Here is a 25,226-nt window from a genome sequence, read left to right as displayed (position 1 = left end):
GGTCAGCCCACACTGCCTTAGCCATTTTGGGGCATGAGCAGCATGATACAGAAGAACCCTGGTCCACTGAGGTACACACTCAAGAAAATAAGGCACATTCACCCATTTTTGCTTGTCTTCAAAATTTAAGGGTGCTGACAAAGACCATGTTCTTGGTTTCCACACAGAATGAAAACAGTGTTGCCGTAAGTGACGTGAAAACTGACGGGGGAGGGGCCCACTGGAAGGACAGCCCACACCCACAGCCAATCAAAGCCCCTGAGCACTAGCTCACGGGCCCTCTGGACCGAGCCACTTCCAGGTGTAGAATAGAGCATGCAGCGTCTCAGCTGCCAGGGGAGCCCAGGCAGCAAGTGGGGCAGCACAGTGTGCAGCAAGTGTGTTGGCTCCACTTGGAGGGTGAGATGTCTTCAATATCCCAAGAAACGTGATTAACCCCAAAATTATGAAAATACAGAAAAATAAAAACTGTAGAAAAAGCAATAACCTGTTGCAGAAAACTACCATTTCAATTTCCCAATTTTCACTTCTCAAAAGCACACACCTGTATTTGCTAAGCACTACTTTTTTGCACCTCAAAACCACTTGAGTTCCAAAGCAGGCCCTGACGTAAATGGGTAGGTATGTGTTAAAGTTTCTGTCTTTAACAAGAAACCCACTGTGGAAATCTACTACTTCTGACACAGTTGCAAACAATAATAATTCCAGTGCTAACCCCCTCCCTTCTCCCACAGTGCGTGAGTCCGTGAGTCCGAAGCAGACTCCTCCTGGGCACCGGGACGACACAGGCACTGCACTGCACAGCAGAGGGACCACGCCTGTAAAGAGTTCAGTCTGCTCTAAGGCCAAACAAGTCTTTGTTGAAGAATACCAGGTGGAGAGGGTATCGTGCAGGTCTACAGAACTCGAAGCCTCTTTCCAGCAAGGAGAAACATGTGGAGGAAGAGGAAGGATCCAGGAACGGGTCAGCACGGGCTATGTCACCAGAACTAGGACTCACAGGAGGCAAGACTGCAGTTCTGGCATGGTGATGAAGCCTATGCCTGCAAGGTGTCCCCAAGGCTAGACCCAGGTGAACTGGAAGCCAGCAAACAACAGGGACACCTGCTCCTCCAGTGGTCGAACAGGTCTTGGCACCCAAGCCCCTGAGCACACAGCACAGTACTGACCCAAAACAGGATGTGGAGGTAGACAACAGACAGCAGCCCGCCAAGGCTCACCAAAAGTCCCCAAAGTACCAGCACTCGCCCCCCTGGAGACCGTACATGGGACAAGCTCTCCAGTGTGACAGCCCTGACCTACAGCGTCAAGAAAAGGCCAAATTATGACAAGAATTCTAGTTCAGAACAACTTGTATGATTTCCCCAAAGGACTTACACAAGGTGTCAGGCCTTCCAAAAGTAACGGAACATGGAAGGTCTGCTCCCCGTTAAATCCCAGGTAGAGCAGAAGGGCAGGTGCTCCACACGCAAGGGAGGAGGACAGTGCGCATGCGCCGTCGTGTGCTCTGCTGCCCTGTGTTTCTGGGAAGGTGGGCAACACCCCACTGCTGCGGCCTGCACCCCACACAGGGAGGGCCACACAGAAGCTCTGGGCGAGCTCTCCGTGAATGCCTGGCACACAGGGCGGCCCAGCAGGTTGGGCACGCCGGGGCCTCTACACTGTGGACCACCACACACCTGAGGAGGATGGTACCACTGCCGTGGCATCTGCTTCCAGGTGAACACGAGTCCCTGGCTGATCCAGGACCCTTCCAGAAGAAGCCTTGTCAGTGCAGAGCACATAACCTGTGTGAAAAGGGATCAGCCACAGGCAAAGCTACTCCTGAAGCCAAACCCAGCACCATCCCTGGCCAGGCTCCCTCCTGAAGGCAGCCTTGCGACACTTGAGGTTTACAGCTCTGGTAGGGACACATGAGCCCCAAGCACAGCCAGTGTGACTCTTGGTTGCAGACGCAGGACCCTCCCTATAGGGGATCTACCTGCATGGACCCACAAGATCCATCATCGCGCCTGTGAAGCAATCTGTTCTGCAGAAACGAGCCTTCAGACTTGTCATTAAGAACAGACATCCCGGACTGGGGATTTAGCTCAGTGGTTCTGCCGCCTGCCTCACAAGCGCAAGGTCCTGAGTTCAATCTCCAGTACTAAAAAAAGAAAGAAAGAAAAAAAGGAAACAGACAACCTAGCTGAGTGCAGTGGTGCCCGCATGGAACTCTAGCACTCTGAGAGGCCGAGGCAGGAGTCAACTTTTGCCTCACTCTAAGTCATTCAGAAAACGAGCACTCCTCATTGAAAGACACTGAAGAAGGGTTTAAGCTCCCCTGCCCCAGCCTAAGTCCAGACTCTGAGCTGGAGGGGTTTACAGAAAGGAAGAACAGAGGCAAACCCTTCCTTCCTTTCCATTCAATGTAAAAATGAAAGGGCAGTATTTTTATTGAAAAAAATTAAGCTAAGGGCTAGAATGTAGCTCAGTGGTAAGCATGTGCTTAGCATGTACAACAGCCCTAGGTTCAATTTCCAGCCCTGCTCAAAGAAAAAAAGGGAGGGAGGAGGGATTAATACTGATACACTAAGATAAAAACAAATGCCCCACTACTCCAGTCTCCAGCAAAATGCTGCAGAATATTTTTAGCCAAAAATGAAGTCATACTGCACCTAGTTTTGTAACTTGCTTTTTCAGTCAACATTCTCCACTTCCCCATCTCAGGTTACACGAGTTACACATGAGCACACTTTCCCTTATTGCAACACAGAAACCCATGATACCCAAATCTGGTGCACATGGTTCCACGCCAATTTAGAAAACTTCAATGACCCATAATCCTAACCTACTTTTCCCCACTGCTCAGCTGGATGGACAGCAGACAAGCAAGAATGAAGAGATCTGTGCTAGGGTGCTGGAGGGCGGACAGCAGACACCTCCCTCCTGAGGAGAGTGTGCAGATGATGCACCAGCAGCCACCACCTAGGATATGACTGACACAACACCAAGTGCAGCCTCGAAAGACACTCCAGCATCAGGGCTCACTGGTGGGTGGCCTCCCCACTGCACCCTGCTCTCTGTGCTTTGATGGATGCTACAGGGAACAATGAAGCCTCTGGTCCCTGAAGTACGAGCTTGTGACCTACAGGCAAAAGATGCTCAATGCACTTGGTAAGAGGAAAGGCAGGTGTGAGGGCAAGTCACCTGGGGTAGACACAGGAGGACCACAAAAGACAAGTGACTAATTTGGGGATAAAAATTACAAGATAAAGAAATCTACCAAAAGTGGTGGGATGTTAGATTCTCTCGGAAATCCAGAAGCTCCCTCCAGCTGTGACTTCTAGCTGCTTTGGGGACAACAGTGGCCCCTGCACCTTGCTTCCTGAGGGCCACACTGGAGAAATGGCCCACACAGTCCTTCCAAACAGCAGAGATGAGCCCTAATAAAGTGGACAGAGAGACACTATACCCACCCTTTGGGCGGGCAGGTTTCTGTGTGAGTCAATGCCTCAGAGAACGCCTGCTGTTTAATGTGTGTCTATGGCAGAGGGCGAGGTTACTAGGAGCAAAACACAGGAGGGCTGAACCTACCGGAGCGGGGGGGTGGGGGTGGGGTGTCAGCAGGTAGAAAGCCAGAAAGGGCACAAGGCAAGAGCCTGAACCCAACTACATTGACAATAAGTGGGTACAGGCTGGACTCTGCCCTCCTACCCTCCTTTCCCACGCACCCACAAGACCCTTAGCTCAGGGCCTCTTCACACAAGTCGACCTTAGCTCCTGAGGTCAGCTCTCCAAAAGCAGCAACTGGGAAGAATCTAAAGCAGCCCTCATCCTCTACTGCCCTTAGGAAATAGAATGCTAAGACTTGTGCCCACTCCAGGCTCAAGTCTGGGAGCAGAGGACACAGAGGGAAGGGCCTGAGCATTCCTGAAGGAGGTTCCTGCAGAACCAGTTCCCAACCACACCAGACAGCCTGTCATTGTTGCCACCCACTAAGCCTCCAGATCCCAGGCAGTCAGCAGATGGAGACGCAAGTCCAAGCCACCTCAGGAAGAAGCTAGACTTGTCTAGAAAGGAGTGAACCTCCCCTTTCTATGCAGGCAGCCACTTGCTCTGAGGTTATTCTGAGCCAATAAAACCAAGATGTAAGTCAAACAGTCACTTAGGTATCAAGAGAACTGAAATCCAGAGGACAACACCTACCTGGCACACTCTACTAATAAGAGACACGGGAGGGGAGGAGAATGAGGGAAAAAAAGAATTAAGACTAATATGTGCAAGTACAAATCCCCTAGATGAATGTGATCATTATGTATGGCAAATATACTAATAAAAATAGGTGAATAAATGAATGAGTGAGTGAGTGAGCAGACAGAGACAAAAAGCCTCTAGAGCCTCCGCAGCTCCACACCGAGAAGGTCTTTTTCTTTTGCATGGAGGGATGCTGGGGGCGAACTCAGGACCTTGCGCAAGCTAGACTTGTGCCCCACCACTGAGCCACATCCCAGTCCAGAGGGTGCCTGTGAATGAATAAATACCAGGGCTGGTGAGCTCGATCAAGGAGTTGTAGGAGGAAAGACCAAAGATACTCAGGGGATGGACTTTTCCTTCCTTCTGTCTCAAGCAGGTGGCCGGTGGTCCTGTGCATATTCATAGGAACCTATATTTAATTCCTAAGAAAAATCAACCCCAACAGATGGCCCAAGGGTTGTCAGAACCATGGAGGTCGGTGGGGAGCTCACGCTATGCGCAAGAACACGTGAGAGAACATGCTAAGTAAGAGGTTTTACAAAGCAATCTGTAGGAAAGACAACTCTCCAAGCTGCTAAAAATCACATTAAAAGTGTTATTGTCTGAACGCCCTAAAATTAATGTGCTGAAACATAATGTGTATCATGGTGGTGTTAAGAGGTGGGGCCACTTGGGACATGACTACATCCCCAGGGCTCTGCCCTCCTGGGTCAGGGCTTGGAATGAGCCAGAGGGAACTAGCACAGATCCATTCTGTTCCTGCTTCTGCGTGGTGAGGACACGGCACTGTTCTCCAAGGACGCCTCAACAAGGCCCCATCCGTTTGATCTCAGACTTCCCAGCTGCCAAGACTAGGTATTTACTAGAGCAGCACAAACAGACGAAGACTCAAGAATTGTCCAGTCAGAGGCACTATGTGTATTATTACAGCTGCCTGTTAAGGAGTCGACTGGATTTTAGACCAGTGGCGCTATTGTTTCACAAGATGATGTCTGAAACTGTTCCAGTGTTCAGTGGCAGAACTTGCAGTCCTCACTCTGTGGTCTGCCACTTAAAGGTAAAGATACAGTGTGCTCCAACTCAGGACCCAGAGATGGGAAGATGAGTTTATATACTTTGGGATCCCTCAGCCCCTGCCTGTATGTGTGACATCAAAGTAGAATTCTTCTACGAACAGAACAAGATACTTAAAAAGGACAAGATGTGGCCTGGCAATTTAGCTCAGTGATTCCGCTGCCTGCCTCGAAAGCACAAGGTTCAGAGTTCGATCCCCCATACCAAAAAAAAGGACAAGATGTTTCGCTACTGGGTAAATACATTCTTAACACCAGGACCGAGGAAACCTTGGGAAAAGTAGAAAACTGAAGTCTATACGATCAAGAAATTGGTATTATTTATAGTATAGAGTGTGTAGCTAATGATAAAGAATAGTGCTTCCTTTAACAAAAAAATGCTAGACAAAGCACATATAGATGAGGCAAACTGACATTTTTCTCCAAATTTTAATGTGAAGTTGTATTTCACAAAAACAATAGAGAAGGCATCAGATCCAAAGGCTAGCAGTTCAACTTCTGTTACACCAGATGTTAGTCACAATGAACCTGGTCATAAAAGATATTCTGACACTGCTAACTGACCCAGAGAATGACCTTTCGATGAAGATCAGCACAAATTACGAAAGTCTGATGTTTTTCCTAGCAAGAGGGATTAAAAGCCATGAAAACAAAAGTGAAGAAACTGAAAGCAGATCGTGTTTTATTTATTTTTTAATGGCAATAGGACATTGTATCTGATTACCAGCTACAGGAACAATTGTCTTTGCCTGACCAATCTTGCTTTACCCTACACATCCACAGGGTTTGGACATTTGTCCAGTTGAAAAAAGGTCATGTAGTTGTGTTTATGTATATACCTTTTTGGGTCAAAAGGATATTTAAAATTCAATCAGGATAAATGAAAATGGCACTTTCCCACTAAAGGGGTGGGGTGGAGAGCAGGGGCAGGGGCGGGGCGGGGCGGGGCAGACAGACAGACAGACAGACAGACGCTGCTAAGTCCATGAGAGCCTGGTTGCACAGGGCCTCCACTCCACAGGACAACAGGAGAGTGGATACATCGAAGAGAAAGCAAGGCTGAGAGTACCCAAAGCTATTTCCAATTCTGCCAACCATTAAGCCACAAATAAAACATGTTTTATACTATTCGTAAAGTTTTAGTCTCTCCCATATTTCCTAAACAGACCACTGTGCTCTTTGAGAAACCACCCAGATGTTTTATACACCTTTCTAAAGCTAGTATTTTAAATATTCTAAGAGTCTTTCAGTATTACTTTTTCAGAAATAGGTTTCCAGAGGTTCCAAGAAATTGCCATTCTTCATGATGAAGAGCAGGCCGCCTCTAGTGGGTTACAACCATAACGCCTAAATCTGCCTAAATCTACAACCTGCTTGAAGCAAGGACAAAGAATTCTGATCTGCTGTATTCACCACATCAAAGCAAGTAAGAGGCCACACTTCTGGGCAGCTCCACTAAACCTCTGCAGCTCTCTGGAAGCTCCTGCTAGGGCTACCCTCACAGAAGGCAAAACAAACTCTCACCCACTTCCAAGATAAGAAAAGGCGCACTGGCCATCAGCTCCTCAGCCTGCTGAAGGTGGGAATGGAAAGAGGGCAGGATTGTGCTGGGTGCCCGTTCTGCTGAGAGCACCAAGACAGTGGTCATCCTAGGCAGTCACATCACTATTTTCCTACTTCACTCAAACATTTTCAACAACTTGTAGGTACAAACTATTGGCCACAATCTTTATCGAAAACCCCTCTGGCACGGTCTCCACAGTTGGAAACAGAGAGCAGGAGTGGCGAGGCCACACAGCCATATGCCTGTCTCAGCTCTGCTGCTGGGCATCAGAAAGGACAATCCCACAGGCCTGTGCGGGAGCCCGAGTCGAATCCACTTCAAGGAAGCTACCCAATTCTCATCTGCTGTGTGTTCCACGGTGACCCCAGAACCTTTGTAACAAATCACATGGGGTCAAAGCGGAATATTTTAGCTCATTTTACTCAAGGACAAAAGTAACTAACTTCTCTCTATTGACTTTGAACTTCTCTCAATTGACTTTGAAAAGTCAAGGAACAAAGGGCAGGGGTGTGGGTCAATGGCGGAGCACTGCTTGTCTGGCACACACGAGGCCTCTCGTTCAAGCCCCAAGGCAGCAAGAACACAAGATAAAGGGACATATTGCCAACAATGTTAGAGCAAAGGACAGTAACTCTGTCAAATGTGCCTGTGAAAGAAGCAAAGGATCTGCCAAGGTTTCTCCTATTCCTCAGACTTTTGTTGTTACATTCTTAAACTTAAAATAATATAATAAGGGGTTTCAGATCGATATTTTATCTAATTTTTTTTTTTGGTACTGGGCATCGAACTCAGGACCTTGTGCTTGCGAGGCAAGTGGCAGAACCACTGAGCTAAATCCCTGGCCCTATCTAATTTTAATGTGGGTGAAAAAATAAGGAAATCTACTCTGCAGTGTTTTCTATTAACATGACTCAATAGGGGCTGGAGATTTAGCTCAGTGGTGCCGCGCCTGCCTCAAAAGCCCAAGTTCAGTCCCTGGTACCAAAAAACAAAAACAAAAACAAAACCAAAACCATGGCTCAATAAAACGACCCATATCAATAACCACTTTTACACTTCACAGTGAAGCTAGACAATGTGCTGACCTTCCCTTCCTGTGGCAGTGCAACCAGATAGGCAAAGTCAGACAGATGTGTGAGAAACCCGTCAGAGCTCTTCCCTGGTGTTTGCCCCTGACGATGGGAGGCACTGAACATGTGCCGACAAACCACTCCCCAGCAGCAGCCTCCCTGTGGGGTGTGACCCGGAGAACAGGGGCCACACTCAGCCCAGCCACGTCTCTGAGGAAGGAAGGATCCCTGCAACTCAGAGGCAAAGAGGACTCAGGGTTGCCACCACAGGTCAGTGGCCTTACCCTGAAAGATACCCTAAGGAACGGTATTCTGAAAAGAAACCTACAGGACATAAGCAGAGGCAAAGTCACAAACCTTGACTAGTTTACCTTCTGGTAGGTGGAGAAAGACACCTATACAAGGCCCTACATTTTTTAAAGAAAACAACAGCTGCGACTATTCAGAGCCTATCATGCCAACACCACAGGATCACTTTCTAACGACATAATTTCTTTTGAGCAGCATCTTCATGAAACAGGAGCTGAAGAATCAGTTCCATGTCTACCTCAGCTAGACACAAGTGGACTTCAGCTGCTGTGGCACAAATCAGGACAACACCTGATGCACTCCCTGCACTACCAATACAGGTCAAGGGGCAGGAAGGGCTCCATGGTGGAGCAGTAGAAGCTTGTGGTCAGGACACACATGCATGCATGCACACACATGCGCAGCCTGCTGAGTGAGCACAGAGGCTACCTGGGGCTAAGCCACGGCTGTTTCACACAGTCCTGGGCAGCAAGAGGGCTGTCAGCCCTCAGATACAAGGAGGTGGCTGGCTCCCTGCCAAGCGCCAGAGACAGTGAAACAGGTGAGAATATTCAAGGCCGGAGGCCCCACAGAGTTCAGGAAGACAGACAGGTCACACCCACTTCCACCAGAATAATGCAAGAATGAGACAGCAGGCCCAACTGAGGAGCACTGCCCAGCAAGTAAAGACACAGAGATCTCCGAGGGGTGGCACCAAGTAAGCAACAAAGCAACCTTAGAGGTGGCCTGGAAGTTCTCCACTAGCACAGGAAGGCAGGGCTAGGTGTGTGCATGTGTGCGTGCGTGTGTGCCTATATGTAAAGCACAACTTTGGGCTTTGTGTTCTACACGCAAGAAATTTCTGCAAGACTGCATTCATCTGTTAGGCTTCTTTTAAAATATTTTTTAGCCAGGAGTGGTGGCACCCACCTGTAATCACAGCACTTGGGAGGCTGAAGCAGAAAGATCACCATGATTTCAAGGCCAACCTGGGCCACATAATGAATTCAAGACACACGAGACCCTGTCCTGATCAATCAATCAATCTTTTCTCTTTGAAATATTTTAGGTTTATAAAAAAGCTGCAGAAGTAGTTCATCGTCCCTGTATACCCTTACCCTAATATTAACATACACATATCCACAGTAAAATTTCCTAATTCTAAAAAGCAGTGTGGACCCCAGACTATGAGCACCTGCTAACCTGATTCCCATGCAGCCATCTGCTCCCACCCAGTGCTGCACAGCCTCAAGGGTATCCTCCCTTCTCCTGTTAACCAGACTACTTTTAATGTTATGAAATAAAAGTGTACTTTTAAAATCTTCGTAAAATCAGGTATGGTGGCACACATCTGTAATCTCAGCACTTGGGAGGAGGAGGCAGGAGGATCATCAGATTGAGGCCAGCCCGAGCTACACAACAAGACCCTGTCTACAAAAAAACAAAAGAAAACTACACAAGGCAGAATGGCAGCAGTCAAACATGGAGAACATTCAGGACAGTCACAAGATTATTACAAAGTCAGAGACATCTGTGTTTGTCACAGCGGTATGAACGATAGAGAAGACAGGAGTGAAGGAAATTACCCGAAGCAAGAGCCCTCTAGCCTGCAGAGTCCCCTCCAGGACACCACCCACACACCCGTCCTGTCTCACTGTTCCCGCCAGACCCTGACCCACAGGCTGGTGCAAGAACAGGGATCATTTGCCCAAAACTGGGCCCCGCCATATCCCACAAATCTTAAAAGCAAGAGCTGAAAGGAGCAAACTGAATCCAAGAACTGTCCAGATCCTGAAACAAAGCTCAAGAAATCTTATAAGAACACAAAACTCCACAGCCTACAAAAAAGTAAAACTGACAATTCCTGGCACTGGACCAAATATTATCAGGCATAGACAATGGAACAATTTGAGAGAGCGAGAGAGTGAAATTAATTAATTCAATCTATCAATCTATCTTATGGCACCAGATTACAACCAAAGTATTTAAAAAACAGCTGTGAGCCCACAGAGACATGATTTAACACCAAACCTGCCTCACAGCAGACACTTCTCCCCCTGCACTGGACTGGATGTGGCCAGGTGTGAACAGTGGCTTCATGTAGGAGCCCCGAAGAGCAAGGCTGGCAACACCCCAAAGTCTCCTGCCAATAGCATGCGGCCCAACACCACCTCCGCAAACCAAATCTCAGCCTATCCAGAAAACACCAGGCAAACCCAAGTCAAGGGCTATCCTGCAAACACCTGCCAGAAGCTCTTTAGCACTGTCACAGCCGCAGAAGACAAGGAAAAACTGAGGAACTGTCCAGTGCGGGGACAGTGAGGACCCGGTGACCAAAGGCACTGGAGTACCCTGACAGTCCTGGGGCAGGAAAGGGTGTCTGGTGAAAACTAAGGCAAGTTGAATAAAGGCTGCAGCCTAGGAAAGAGGAATCCATTCATGCTGGCTTCTCAGTTGCTACCAATGGACCACGGTAATGTACAGTGTTAGCAATGGCAATTAGGGCATAATGGGGGAGAGAGGGAGCAGTAATTATCTGCTATTTTTACAATTTTTCCAAAGAACTATATTTAAAACTCCCAGGTATATAAATAATATATGACCCTTAATAAGAAAAACCAACCAACTGGAACCAACTCAGAACTCACAAAAACATCAAAACTTGCAGGTGCTGACTTTCAGTGGTCCAAATCTGCTCCCCATTTTGAACACTTAGCTGGAGACTTCAATGAAGACCAAGGAAGACCAAAACCCCCAGCGACGCTGTGGGGAGGAAGAGCATGCTGGCTGCGGCTCCCAGCTGAACGGACTTCCAGCAGCAAAGACTGGGCTCCCATTGCACCCCAGCAGCAGCGCTGGGACAAAAAGCAGGGACCAGAGGTCTGGGAAGAGCCTCATGGAACCTGACACACAGCTAACTGGAGGCCCCAGGGAGGCAGAGGGACAGGGACAGCAACGGAGACGAAAGCCTGGGCATCTTCCCATTTTGCTGAGAACTGCAACCTCAGCAATCCAGAATGCTCAATACACTCAACACAGCACACATGGAGTCTACACCATGGTGTGGGGTGGGAAAGACACAGACCCTCAGCAGTCAGAGGGGGAGACCACGCAGAGAGAGACAAGAGCAGAGTGATGACAGGTCCCTGGGAAAGCAATCCAGGCACAGAGCTGGGGGAGGGGGGGAATCTTCCAAAAGCAAATGCAAGGGAAACTTTCCCAACTCTGCAAATAAAATAAGAACGCCTCTGTACATGAAGGTTTTGATAATTATATATTCATTTTATTACGGTTGTTTAGGGTTTATGAGACAGGGTCTCACTGTGTATTCCAAGCTGGCCTCAGCTGTGGTGACTCTCCTGCCTCAGCTTCCTGAATGCTGGGATTACAAGCATGTGCTGCTACCACTTCTGTCTTCCAAATATACAGATATTCCTCATTTAATGATGAGGTTCCATTCCAGGGACCAGGCCGTTAAAATGAATTAGTCGCTTAATGAGGAATTGCACATAGCATGTCCATTACAATACTCAGAACAAAGAAATGGTCAAAGGAAACTCCAACTAGATGACTTTGCTTTTATTTGCATATCTCTTATATGCAGTACTGCAATGTATAACAGAACATGGAACTATAAACTGTACTGTACAACCAGCAAGAATTACAGTACTGTAGAAACAAGGTGTACTGTACCAAAAAAAAAAAAAAAAAAGACATCGGGCCAGGATTTAGCTCAGTGGTTCTGCCACCTGCCCCTCAAGCGCAAGGACTGGAGTTCAATCCCCGGTACCAAAAACAAACAAACAAAAAAGACATTGAGGCTGAAGTGTTTAAAAAAAAATACAGAGTGTAAGTCCGAGCCATGCATAGTAAGTCCAACCAGCGTCTCAGTCATTAAGTCTGATGTCTCAGTCATTAAGTCTGATGTTGTTAAACAGGTAGGTCACTAAACAAGGAATGTCTGTAGTTTAAAGGAGAGTTACGCCACGCACAGTACCTCAGAAAAACAAGACACATGCACTCGTGCATAGCAGCACACACCCATTCCAAGGGAAAGACTTCAGGCTGGACTGGCTTTGCTTGCGGTGCTGGGATGGAACTCAGGACCTTGCACATGCTAGTTGAGCCATCTCTACCACAGTGAGCTACACCCCAGATCCAAGTTAAGTATTTTTAACATGCTGTACTCAACTCCACACTGCCGAGAAAGAATTCACTTCAAATACAGACAGGCCTGGGAGTGTAGATTGCCTCTGACAGTCGAGCATCCAACCGCAGAGTACTTGCCTCGTATGTACAATTGCCACTGCCCTCCTCCAAAAGAAAACTTTAAAGAAAAATAGTTCAAATGTAAAAAGCTGGAAGAGGATGTGGTATGCTCACAATGGTCAAAACAAAGATTGAGGAGCTGGGCATTTAGCTCAGTGGTTCCAGCGCCTGCCTCCCAAGCTCAAGGTCCCGAGTTCAATCCCCAGGATCAAAAAACAAGAGAAAGATTGAGTAGCTATTTTATGTCAAGATATTCACAGAAAGAGACTGCTGGGATGACAGTCATCTCCCTGTGACAAGTAGGTAAAGAGGCCTAACTCATTCAAAGTGGTTACCTCCAGCACCTGAGCTTCCAACAGAGCTGCACAGGCGTGCACAAAACCACAATCCCCTGACCTCAGTAACAGGAAAGGGAAACAAAATCACTCAAGATACTGACTGATCATGTCCGGGTTAAAATGAGGGTCATTTTTTGAAAACTTCAACATGGGCCTCTATCCTTTTCCGGGTGAGAGAAGACACGAGGCACCACATGAAGGTTCTGTGTGCATTTACTCTGGGCAGACTATGGGTCTGAATCAAGCCTGCTGCGCCTGTGCCTCCGGCTCCAACTGCAGAAATTGGCTACTGATGCATCAACTGGGACGTTTCCTGTGCCACGGACAGCAAGCTGGGCTGCCCTCTCTTAGGTCTCCCACAGACCCAGGGGCTGCGCTTCTCCGCCACCACACTTCTAGAATGAACCCCAGGGCCGCTGTCCTGTAACTATATTAGAAATAAATAAATGAAAGAATCAAACAAATTTTAATCTGTTCCTTCACGCAGGGAAGAAAACACCCTTGAGAGAGGTCTTGTGCCTAACCCTCACCATGACCCGCCCACATCTGAACAAGAGTGTTCTGTCTGCCTTCAGCAGGCCCTTCCTGCTCCCTTCACCCAAAAGTCCCTTTCTAAACTCCAGGGTTATTTCTTCACATTTTACTTATTATTCAAAGCCTACCCAAGTGCCACCCATGGGTGGAGTCTCAGGGAACCCCAGGAAATATGGCCTCCCTCCTTTCCTATCACACCCCTCATCACATGGGAACCTTGGCAGGCTATGTGCACCTGTACCTTGCTAGGTGCACCTTCTTTCGGGATGCTAGCCCCATCCACCCGTGTCAAGGGAAGCACCACGGCCTCAGGCACAAGCACATGCCTGGGCTGAGAACATTCCCTGGGTCACTGAACTTGAGTTTCTCAGTGTCAGTGGAGGAGCAAAGCCTACCTCAGCAGATCTAGGGATTGAAGGGAAGACAGCAGCCCATGCCAACACTAACGGGTCTCAGCTGACTGCTGACACGTAGAGCTAGTACCCTCATTCTGGAAACCCAGCAGAGCTGTGCTGAGCACCTCACACGCCCAAGGCTAAAGGCTTACACAACAGAAGGAACACTTCACATAGAACTGACATTTTGATTTGCCTGAGGATCAAAAGCTAGGTGCCCCCCTAAATCACAAAGTTCTCATAGTAGAGACTCAGGGCCAACAGTAAGAAAACCAGCATTCGTCAAACATCCAAGTGGGTCCCTGAACCTAAAGGAAGCACAGGACATTTCTGCCAACCCTGTCTCAACCCTGGTGGCGACTGTGCCCTCCAACCCACTGTGGCCCTCGCAGGATAAGCTCCTGGAGGCCACTCCAGGCGAGGGTACTATTGAACCCTAAAGTGAATCGGGGGCAGCAGGAGCTTTGTCTCCTACTCTCTGGGACACAGGCCCATCCTAAGACTTCAGTCCAACTCTGGGCTCACTTGTCACTGGAAAACAGGTGGCCCGGTCTCTGCCAAGCCCAAGACATCAGGGGATTTAGCTCAGGGGCACTCCATCTGCCTTGCAAGTGCAAGGTCCAGAGTTCGATCCTGGTACTGCCTGGCCCCTAAAACCCAATCAACACTTCTCCTGAGAGCTATTTCTCACAGAAGAATTGAGGGCTTTCTCCTCATCATCTCATTAACCCTTTAGTTCCTATTCTAGGATAAGGCGCTGATATGGTTGTACACAATCTTTCCATACCAAGTGGCCTAAGGAGGATCCTGGAAGCCTCATTTCGAGTTAGAGCTGACAGGCTCTTGCAGTCAAGGCCTTCTCATAGAAAAAAGTTTCTAAGGGCTGGGGATTTAGCTCAGTGGTTCTGGCGCCTGCCTCGCAAGCAGAAGGTCCCGAGTTCGATCCCTGGTACCAAAAAAAAAAAGAAAAAAAGAGAAATTTCTAAGACTATAGTACTTAGAGATGGGTTTAGAGAACACTCCAACTGCAAAAAGACCTCCACACCAGCAAATGCATAATGCTGTATTTTAAACCATGACAATCCCTATCATCTTAAAAGAGCTGCAAATTTTGGAAAAACAAAGACAAATCAGGAAGCAACTGACCAGAATGAACTGTGGGGCACGATTAGAATGAGCCAAGGAGGTAGCACCACTGAAATAACCAGAGACTCCTGGTCTAGGATTAGACGCACACTCATTCTGAGGTAGCTTCTGACAGGAGGAATTACACAAGTGAAAGTGAACTGGGTGTACCCCAGGAAGGGCAGCATGCTGCCAAGGAACAGATGGGCCACTTCCAGCTCCACATGCTGGGAGCAGAGTCCAGGTAAGAAGAACCCTGACGCAGGCTGTTACATAAGAAAGCCACTGTGTCCTGTGGGGACGCCAACAAACCAAAAGATCAGAGGAAAGAGAAATAGCTGGGATGGATGCCCGTGCAGTAAGGTCGTGTGCAGCCTGTGGACACAGACACACAAATCTACCCTAACAGGGACCAACAGCTATACTTCCAGAAAAGCTCCAGGAGGGACTCACAAGCTAGGGCCCACCAAATCAGGGCCCTTGGAAACTGTACGGAGCCCTGAGCTTATGTACTGGAGACAGGCAGTAGACGTAAGCAGATTCTCCTGAAGGCACACAATTTTTTTTTTGGTACCGGGGATCGAACTTGGGTCCTTGCACTTGCGCAGCAGGCAGCGAAACCACTGAGCTAAATCCCCGGCCCAAGGCACACAATTTTTAAAAAGTTGTCAGTAAGCCCTTGGCATACGCAGCTCTGTGATGGAGCAGGGACTGAATGCCAACCATCGAGAACCTGTCTTGTCCATACCTGCCTGGCAGGAACCACTTCTGCACGGTGAACATGCTGCCTTTCCCCTGGGAAACACCATCCTTGCATGACAGTGACTGATTACACACTCTGGCTGTTCAGATATGGCACTGGCAGATCCTTCCCAGGAAATGAACAAAAGGAGATAGCTACTTCAAGGAAATACAGAACCAGTCTGGTCAGTGCTAAAATTCAAACTTGCACTCAAGGACTAGAATTCTGGGATCTCTGCACCAGGACCAGACAGCTTCTGATGTCTCAAAGGTCTTTAGAAGACACGTGGGCACCCGACATGCGTAACTCCACACACACTGTCCACAGTGACGTGCGTGAGGGCTGCAACACACGTGGCCAAAGACTCAGGCACAGGCACGAGACCCCACAGTGAGGCCCCAGAACACAAGCATGACACAAACACTTGCTGAGTTTTGGTGTCGTAGCAAAGAATATCTCCAAAATTATGCCAAAAAGCTACTAAAATATTCTCTCGCATCCAGCAAGACACTGTCTTTGTAGACTTCAAACAAAACACATCACAAGAGACTGCAGAAGCAGATGTGGGAATCCAGCTGTCTTCTATTTAGCAAGATGTTAATGGCATTTGTAAAACGTTAAAACAATGACCCTCTAATCACTAAATTTTTGTTTTGGAAAATAGATATTTTTAATAAGAATATGCTACTTACACTAATACACGACGGGTTTCTTAACACACACCCCACACCCCCACACCCCCGCCCCCGCCTTTGGTACCAGGGATCTAACTCAGGACCTTGCCCCTTGCGAGGCAGGCAGTAGAACCACTGAGCTAAATCCCCGGCCCTCTTACCCCTATTTTTAAATGGAATTAGTATATAAATATTTTCTAAATCTTTCAGGTGTAACCTTGTGAGTATCAACAGAGGTACCTATGTTACCAAAAGTTCTTTGGGCTCCTCCACATGTAACATATAAAGAGGTCCTAAGGACCAGTGACCTGAGACTAAGGCACTAACTTCCAAGACCTCACTCACCAATAAAAGGCTTTTGTGTCCAACTCCTTGGATTCCACCATAAATGCTGTGCACTGATGAGAAAAGACGAGTTTTTTTTTCCCAAAGCAGCTGCAGCTTGCTGACTGCCAGGCTGTACTGTTCCCAGTCGGCAGCCCAGAGAAGCCAGGAACGGAAGGCCCATGGGGCAACCTTCTACAGTCTGAAGCCGTGCCCTTGCTGGCCCCAGCGCAGAAGCAGGGATGGCAAGGGGCTCGTAAGCCTCCAGGGAGGTGCATGGAAACTGGCCTTTAAGGCAGTAAGAAAACACTGTTTCACCTCTTCCTAAATCCTTTTTCCGGCCTGACCAGCATCACCCTTCTCCTAACTGCAACAAGTCCAGGACCTGGACTCAGAGGAACGGCAGTCCAAGGAGAAGAGGCCTGCTCCAGGGCTTCTGAGCTGGTCAACCAACCAGACTCAAGCCCTCTTCCTGGGACTGGGCTCTGCACACCAGATCAAAGCAGTGACCTCAGACTGCAATCAGAGCTCTAAGCGTAGTCACATGCTTTTGAGCAATGTGTAGTGTCCACCCATCATAAATGACCAAAGATGACCATGAAGCACTCTACGTGTTAATAAATAAAACTGTGTTTGAGGATTTAATGAAAATGCCAATACACTGCAGGTGTTCTAAACCCAGGTTACAAATTACTATCAAATTATTATCTAGTCTCTAATAGGAGATCTGAGTAAGAATCCTGGACACAGTCGTACACACCAATGAGCAGGCTGCACGCCACCATGAAGGGTTAGGGTTAGCGGTTTCTAAATGAGGTGTTCTAAGTGCTTCCTGAACAGATGGCCACATTTTTCTCCAACATTGTCCTTGGCCAGAGACCAGGATGCCAGCCAGGGGCTAACAACACAGCAAGTGCCTGTGCGGGAAAATTCCTTCTTCAAGACAGTTCACCCAGGGATCAAAACAGAGTTCCAAGCTAGGCGCGGCAGTAAGCACCTGTAATCCCAGCACTCATGAAGCTGAGGCAGGAGGGTAGCTTCGAGTTCAAGGCCAAGCTGAGCTACAGAGTGAGACCATGCCTCCAACAACAACAAAATAAAAGGCTGAGAGTTCAGGTCTATGGCTGGCTCTGCTGTTTACTTCTCCTTCAAAGTTCACAGAGAAAAATTAATACTGATCCAAGCTGTCCTGCAATAGGTTAATGGTATGTCCAGACAAAACATCATTAAGGCCCTGAAGGGCAACAAGTTGTCAGGCCATGAAAAGACACAGAGGAAATTTCAAGAAGCTCGCATGAAATGAGAGGCCCATGTGAAGAGGCTGCATGCTGTGTGACTGCACTCTGTGACAGGTGGACAAAACAAACCTGTGGAGACAGTAAAAAGGCCCGAGCTGGCCAGGGGTCGAGGTCAGGCAGAGCAGACAGGTGAAGCACCAGGGATTTTCAGGGCAGCGAAACACTCTGTGACACTGTAATGGGGGTGTGCTTCGCTGTGCATCCATCCAAACCCACAGAGTGCACAACACCCAGGGAGAACCCTGGTGTGAATGCAGACTGTGGCGAACGGGCATCAGTGGGGCTGCTGAGGTGTGGGGGCTGCGTACACGTGGCCGAGGCATGTGGGGACGCTCTGGACTTCGTGTGGGTTTGCCTGTGAACCTCAAACTGTGGAAACTAGTCTTCTTTTTTTAATTCCATGATGGGGGTCACAGGTATCCCTAGCCCTGGCCTGTTCTCTTAAAAAGTGATCCTCTTACCACGAAGACACAGTGCATAACAGGACAGGGCTTGAACCTGCAAAGCTCGCAATGCCTGGGTGGGCCCCAAGACAGTGAGGGATTGCACTAGGTCCCAAGGCCTTTAGCTTACCTAACAAAGGGTCCCAGTATCAACAGGGTCAGTGCCCATCTCTGGACGCCCCTGTGGCCTCCACACTCCACCTTTCATGAGCCTCCGGCCTCCTGCAGTTACAAACAAGCCAATGCACCCACTGCTCACAGGCCTGACTGACACAGTGCCCCACCATGATGGAAAGGGATGCTCAACTGCCCGTGGACAAGCGCCCTCTCCAGAACTGTAACTAAATCTCACCAGGCATAAAGTTCCCTACAGATTATGCAGCCGTTAAAAATGGTATCTGGCTCCCTTGTTGCTTTTGCTGCTTCTGCTGCTGTGCTCTGCTGCTCCTCGGTACCCTCCTCAGGGAGAGCCGATTATGGACCGAAGCCTGTTGATGAAACATGGACACGGACACCAAGCTGGTCCTCAGCACTCTGTACCAGCTTTCTCACCTTTCAGTTTCTTTTCCACTTTGTAAGTTACTGGTTTTCTGCAAGTTTCTTCAGGTTTTAACAGTCTCAGCTTGGAAAAGAAGACTGAATGGAACTCAAGGGTAGTCTCTTCATGCCATTCTCTGGTGGTTGGGATTTTGGGCCTCTATATTTTCCTCTTTGATGAGGCTACGAGAGCTGACCCACTTTGGGGCGATTCATCATTTGTGAAACTAAACACTGCTACTGCTTCAGGCTACCTCATTTCTGATTTGTTGATTCTCATTTTCTATTGGAAAGTGATTGGTGACAAGTTTTTCATAATTCATCACTGTGCAGTGCTGTACTTGTACTGCTTTGTACTGAAATATCAAGTGCTGGGGTACACGGCAAATTTTCGACTGCTTGCAGAGCTTTCCAGCCCTTTTGTGAATCAGTGGTGGTTCTTTGAAGCTCTGAAGTATCCAAAGTTTTCCAAAGCTAATGTCATCAATGCAACTCTCATGACAGTGGCATTCTTCATTGTGCGGACTGCTGTAATACCTCCTTTCTACAGCTTCTTATATTCCGTGTATGGAACAGAACCCTACATCAGGCTGGGATTTGTAATCCAGTGTTCCTGGGTCTCTACTTGTATTGTTTTGGATGTGATGAATGTCATGTGGATGATCAAAATCTCTAAAGGGTGCATCAAAGTCATCTCTCTCATCAGACAAGAGAAAGCCAGTAACAGTCTTCAGAATGGAAAACTTGATTAAAGGTGTGGTTTGTCAAACACTTTTGACTAGATAAGCAATCTTCATTACTAGCCAGCATTATATCTACTAATAGGATGAACTGGCATGTTCCTGTGCTTCCTTATGAATTATTAATTGTTATTCAGGGTTTCAGTATCATATTTTCTTATTCTAGGAAGAAACTAAAATTTAGTCTTTATGCCAAGATTTTCTCTTTTCTTCTGCATTATAAGCACAGATAAAATCTTAAAGTTTTAAATAAAAGTTATAGATATAGTGGTGAATCTTTTCAGAAATCTCATAGCCTGCATTAGTATCTTTCTCTGTGGAAAGATGACTGTGATAATTTGGTGCACTTGGTGTGCTGCCATTTTTGCTGAAAAGATGGGAACTACTTTTAAATCTGTAACTCTCAACATTTTTTTGCGTTGTCCTTTTTTCTTATGTGAACACCTACGTAGATTATTTCCAAATTGTTGACAAGATCTTTTCTCCAGGCTATTAAAAGTGACATTTCCCATTTTAGATATGGAATCATCTACTAGCGATGAAGTATTTTACTCATTTTGAGGATTTTTTATTAGTTTGATCATGGAATTTACTTCCTGGATTTTAAGATTTTTTTAGATGTCACTTATTTCTATTTTAGCATTTTATCACTTTATTTTTATTTTGTAGTAAGGCTTAAGGCAGATATTGTGGACCTCCTTTAAGGATGAGATTCTTCTAAGAATTCACACTGATAAATGACTAGGCTAGTGATGGTGAACCTTTTAGAGCTTTCAGTGATACAGCTTCTGCAGCATGTGTGCCATAGTTCTGCCACCACTGGACTAGGCTAATATTGTAGATGAGATCTATAAGAAAAATCATTTTAACATTGCTGTCTGCTTCCCTTTCATTTTTTTTTTTAGCAGATATTTTAATTTATTTCTGGTCTATCATGCCAAATATTTTTTGTCCATAAAATTTCAATTGGAAACATTATGGTGAAAACAGTAAATTATCTATCTCTTATTGTCTGTCCCAAGTGAAGATGTAATTCTAAATAGAAGCCTGTACACAGGTTACAGAGTACCCCTGCTAAGCTAGGACCCTTTCACTTTTTCTAAGAAAAATATATTATTTTTATGTATAAAATCTCCCGAGTTCAGAACCTGACATTATCAGTAGTCTTCTTATGTAGTATGTTTTGTCATGCTCCTAAAACAGGCCTCTTCTGGACCAGACCAAAATGACAAAATAATCAGTATTCATGTTTTACTCAGTTTACATGCACACTTGCTTACTCAGTACTTTGGGTGCTTTGAACTTCTGTCTGTTAAAAAAGCAGGAAGGGGCCAGGGATTTAGCTCAGTGGTTCTGGCGCTTGCCTTGCAATCGCGAGGTCCCAAGTTTGATCCCCAGCACAAACAAACAAACAAACAAACAAACAAATGAAAAACAAAAAGAAAAGCAGGAAGGAGTAAGGTAATTTAATCCAAGCATTCTGGTTATCAAAATTACTGTCTTAAGATGAAAATAAATGACTGTGTGCCTTAAAAAAAAAAATTGTATCTGGGCTGAGCACAGTGGCACACGCCTGTAATCCTAGCACTCAGGAGGCTGAGGCAGGAGGATTGCTGTGAGTTCAAGGTCAGCCTGGGCTACATAATGAAATCCTGTCTCAAAAACAAAACAAAACAAATCATATCTGGGAGATGGGAACGTGGAGACTTGAGGCAAGAACATCACAAGTTCAGGCCACTGTCTCTAAATAATGGGGGGATGGGGGGTGCTTGGGGATAGAATACTTGCCTAGCAGTGCATGAGGCCCTGGGTTCAATCCCCAGAACCACCCCCAAATTTTTTAAATTCTTATTTAAAGCTGAGGTGTAGCTCAGTGGTAGAAGCATTTGCCCTGGGCAAAAATCAATTAATTAATTATTTTCATGTTCAGACTGTGGCACATGCCACTCCCAAATACTTGGGAGGCTGAGACAGTAAGAGTACTCGACCCCAGGAGTTCCAGGCCAGCCTGGACAACACAGCAGGATTCTGTCTTAGCCACAGCGAATCACAACTGGATTACAGAAAACTAATGATAAATTTTAAAATAAAATATACATACAATATATACAAGTGGTTTTTATTTTGTAAAAATATACAACATATTCAAAATTTTTACTTTACATGTTTTATTTTGGATGGTAGGATTACATAAGATTTTTACTTTCTTCTCTGTACTTAACTTTATTTACTAGTATTACAAGTTCAATTGTGTCCCTAAAAAGACACGTGAAAGTAGCATGTGATTCTTTGTAAACGTAGTTGGGTTGAGGGGGGGGGGGGGGGGGGGGGCACACCAGCGTGGCCGCTTCCCTTACACAGAGGGGATGTGGACAGAGACCACATGGCAGGGGAGAGGGCTTTGGGAAGGCAGAGGCAGGCATCGGGGTGCTGCACCTGAAACCAAATGGCACCAGAGACTCCCGCAGAGCCCAGCAGCTGGGGAGCCCGGGGCGGACCCGACAGAGCCCTGCAGACACCTGGGTCTTGGACCTCTGGCAGTCAGACTGAGGGAGAACACATGTGTGTCAGCCAGGCCCCCAGTGTGCGGCACTGTCAGAGGTAGCCGAGCAAACAAATACAGTTAAGCTTTGTTCAAGGTTCATGAACAGTTTCAGTGACAGGAAAGCCTCAAAATTTTTCTGTAAGACAGAGAATGAACACAGTTCTTAAAATAAAGACAGGGTCTCAATTCACTGCACAACAGATCTGACCCTGGGCCGGGTTCAGCTCAGTGGCACGGCGCCGGCCTCACAAGTCCAAGGCCCTGAGGTTCGACCCCTGGCAACAAAAAAAAAAAGATCTGACCTTTCAACAAAAGAAAGTACTATTGGATTCCTATGTTCTATTTTAACCAGCTCTTTGTAGAAAGAACGGAGGTTGCCTTAGAGACATTAATTTATACTTAACCAGAACTCTTAACTTGACCAATCCACAGGAAGGTACCTGAGTGAGACTGGCTGCTACTTTAATTTTCTGGGCAGGTGTCTGAGCTGATTACACCAACTGTGGGGTGAAGTACTAGTTCTGGTCCCAGCTAAACCCCAATGCTATGCTTGCCCCAGAATGGCCACCCACAACCTCTGAATAACCAACAGGCTGCTTCTGATTTGTTTGATATTTAGAGTAACTTGGAACTGGCAGAGTTAGCAATCTCTGAAGGCATCCAGTACCAACCAGCAGGACTGGAACAGGCCTTGAGAGGTGCTACAGGCGCAGTGAGGGCACAGAGAGAGAGGGGCCCTGTCGCCTGTCAGGGTGCTCTGGAGAGGTGACGCACTGAACTTGAGAGAAAAGAAAGCACACATGGAACAATCACATGACTGTCAGGTAAAAGGGCTGAAAATCAAGACCAGACCAGGCCACAACAAGCCTTTATTAAGGGAACAGATCTGCCGGGCTCTCTCTGAACAAAGGACAGGCAAAAGCAACATGGCCAGGACTGGGAGCGCTTCTTATAGGAGCTGGGGTGGGGCTGAGTGAGGTAGTGGCTAGGGACTGGAGGAGCCTGTGATGTCACTAGTTGCTAGGAGAAGAGCAAGTATTAGGTTACTCTTTTGGTGGGAGTAGGGGCATGCTGGGAAGAAGGTAGCTATTGTATACAGCAGCCACCCTTAATTGGAGGGAAATCTATCAATGACAATCAGGCATGCAGCAGAGTCGTGAATCCAAGGGCAGCCTGGGCAACAGGACTCTGTCTTAAAAGAAACAAACAGGCACTCAGCTATCCCTGGCTCTCTGTGTCTAGCACTGCAATTGCAGTGAAATTTTCCTCTCAACTGAGTCACATCCTAGCCAGGCCCTCAAGCCTAGCATCTCCACAGGAAACAGAAACTTAAAGTGGTCCATTTTCAAGATAAGCCTTTAACTCTGAGTGGAAAGCTACTCATAAGCAAAATTTCCTACTTGCCTGAGGTCATGCATCTGAAAGGTCCCTAAAACACCAAAAGGGGGGTCAGTAAAATCTGGCTTCACTACACCAACTCTGATCGGAAAAGTTCAGACAGTTACCTACTTGTGGCTTAATCATTTGCCTTTAAACTCACAAAATGTTTGCAGAGGGAGTGGCCAAGGGTACATCCTAATAAAATCTAGGCAGCATCCGTTGTAGGAGATAAACTGCTCACTGTGCCTGCTGGTCTGCCTATTGTGAGGCTGGCACTCACTCCTGTAAGATGGAGAAATAAAGTCTCACTTTCGCTATTCTTCTGGTGCTTGGTCTGACCTGGCCGCTGCACACAATGGCGGGGGAGGGGGCACTTGTCCCTCACACTGCCCTGCCACTGCCAAAATGAGCCTACACTGAGCCTATGTGGCCCGAAGAGCACTTCCATGTTGAATTCACAAAGGCACATGATGTGGAATGTTCCTGAACTTTCTAGGTAAAATACTTTAAAGAGATATCTTTTCACAATGAGACCCCATACTTCTTCTATTTTAAGAACGCCGATAAAAACACTTGGTGCAGGGCCAGCGATTTAGCTCAGTGGTGCCTAACCTGCCTCAAAAACACAGGGTCCTGAGTTGGATCCCTGGTAGGGGTGGGTGGGTGTGTGTGTGTGTGTAGACACACACTTGGTGCATGACAACTCAGACCATTTGCAAAGGGGTTTTAAAACAGACTGGAGCTAGGGACAGTGGTGCATGCCTATAATCCCAACACCTAGAGAGGCTGAGGCAGGAAGACTGCAAATTAGAGCCCAGCCTGGGCATCTTAGCAAGACCCTGTCTCAAAACAAAGGGGGTGGGGACTGGTGATGTAGCTCAGTATTAGTACAGTCCCCCTGGTTTCAAACCCCCTTACTACAGGAGGGGGCAGGGGGTGGGAGAGGGGAGAGGGGAGAGGGGAGAGGGGAGAGAAAGCGCAGCCCTGCTGTTGGTCTGAGGACTACATGTCCTGTGGGTCTGCACACACACACACAGCTGCTGGTCATCTTCCTGCAGGAGCCCACTCCTTAAGGACAGCAGGGCTCTCAGTATAGATGAGGGAGCTACAAGGGAAGGCTGAGCTCTGATAGGAAATCCCAGGAAATCCACAGATAAAGTAACTTAACACATGTCTAACCAGAATTAGGCAACAACAGCAGCTTATCTGACGGACTCAAGAAGTGCTTATTGAGAACCCTGCCACCTCCCTGGGCAGTTTAAGAGCAGCAAGATGATATAGCCAATGCAAGGCTAAGAAATGTGGTAAACCCAAGACATAGCACACTTGTGACTAAAATCCCGAAGTATGAAGAATTGCAGAGCAAACACTGAGCAGGCTGCTGGCCACGCACTGATGAGTGCCAGCACCACCCAGCCAGGAGCCATGCTGGAGAAAAGGAGCCCCGTGGACATCAGCACCCACAGACGGGCCTGTGGAGGCAGGGACACTGTGACAAGTCCCACGGGCAAATGGTCTAAGCGTGTAGGGCTGGAGGGAGCCCAGTGGGGGTGACTGGGGCCCTGGTTTAGACTTTCTCCTCCCCTACAAAGCACTAAATCACAAGCAAGTGCCTTAGAGAGCAGAAACGTTTGTATGGCCATAGCAAACA

The 25,226-nt window shown here is 47.3% G+C and overlaps 1 protein-coding gene and 1 pseudogene across 11 annotated transcripts in view; one reads left to right on the top strand and one right to left on the bottom strand.

Annotated features, from left to right (window-relative positions):
* Positions 1-25,226, bottom strand: part of Ankrd11 (ankyrin repeat domain 11) — a 197,387-nt gene that overhangs the window by 84,646 nt on the left and 87,515 nt on the right. The window lies entirely within an intron of this gene.
* LOC147830574 (TLC domain-containing protein 4 pseudogene) lies at positions 18,875-19,723 on the top strand (annotated as a pseudogene).

Source organism: Heterocephalus glaber, unplaced genomic scaffold (genome assembly GCF_053883595.1).
Source record: "Heterocephalus glaber isolate CG9 unplaced genomic scaffold, H.glaber_assembly_v1.0 deba00000071, whole genome shotgun sequence".
Lineage (NCBI taxonomy): Eukaryota > Metazoa > Chordata > Mammalia > Rodentia > Bathyergidae > Heterocephalus > Heterocephalus glaber.
The sequence above is the reverse complement of the archived record's forward strand: the minus strand, read 5'-3'. Positions and strand labels throughout refer to the sequence as shown.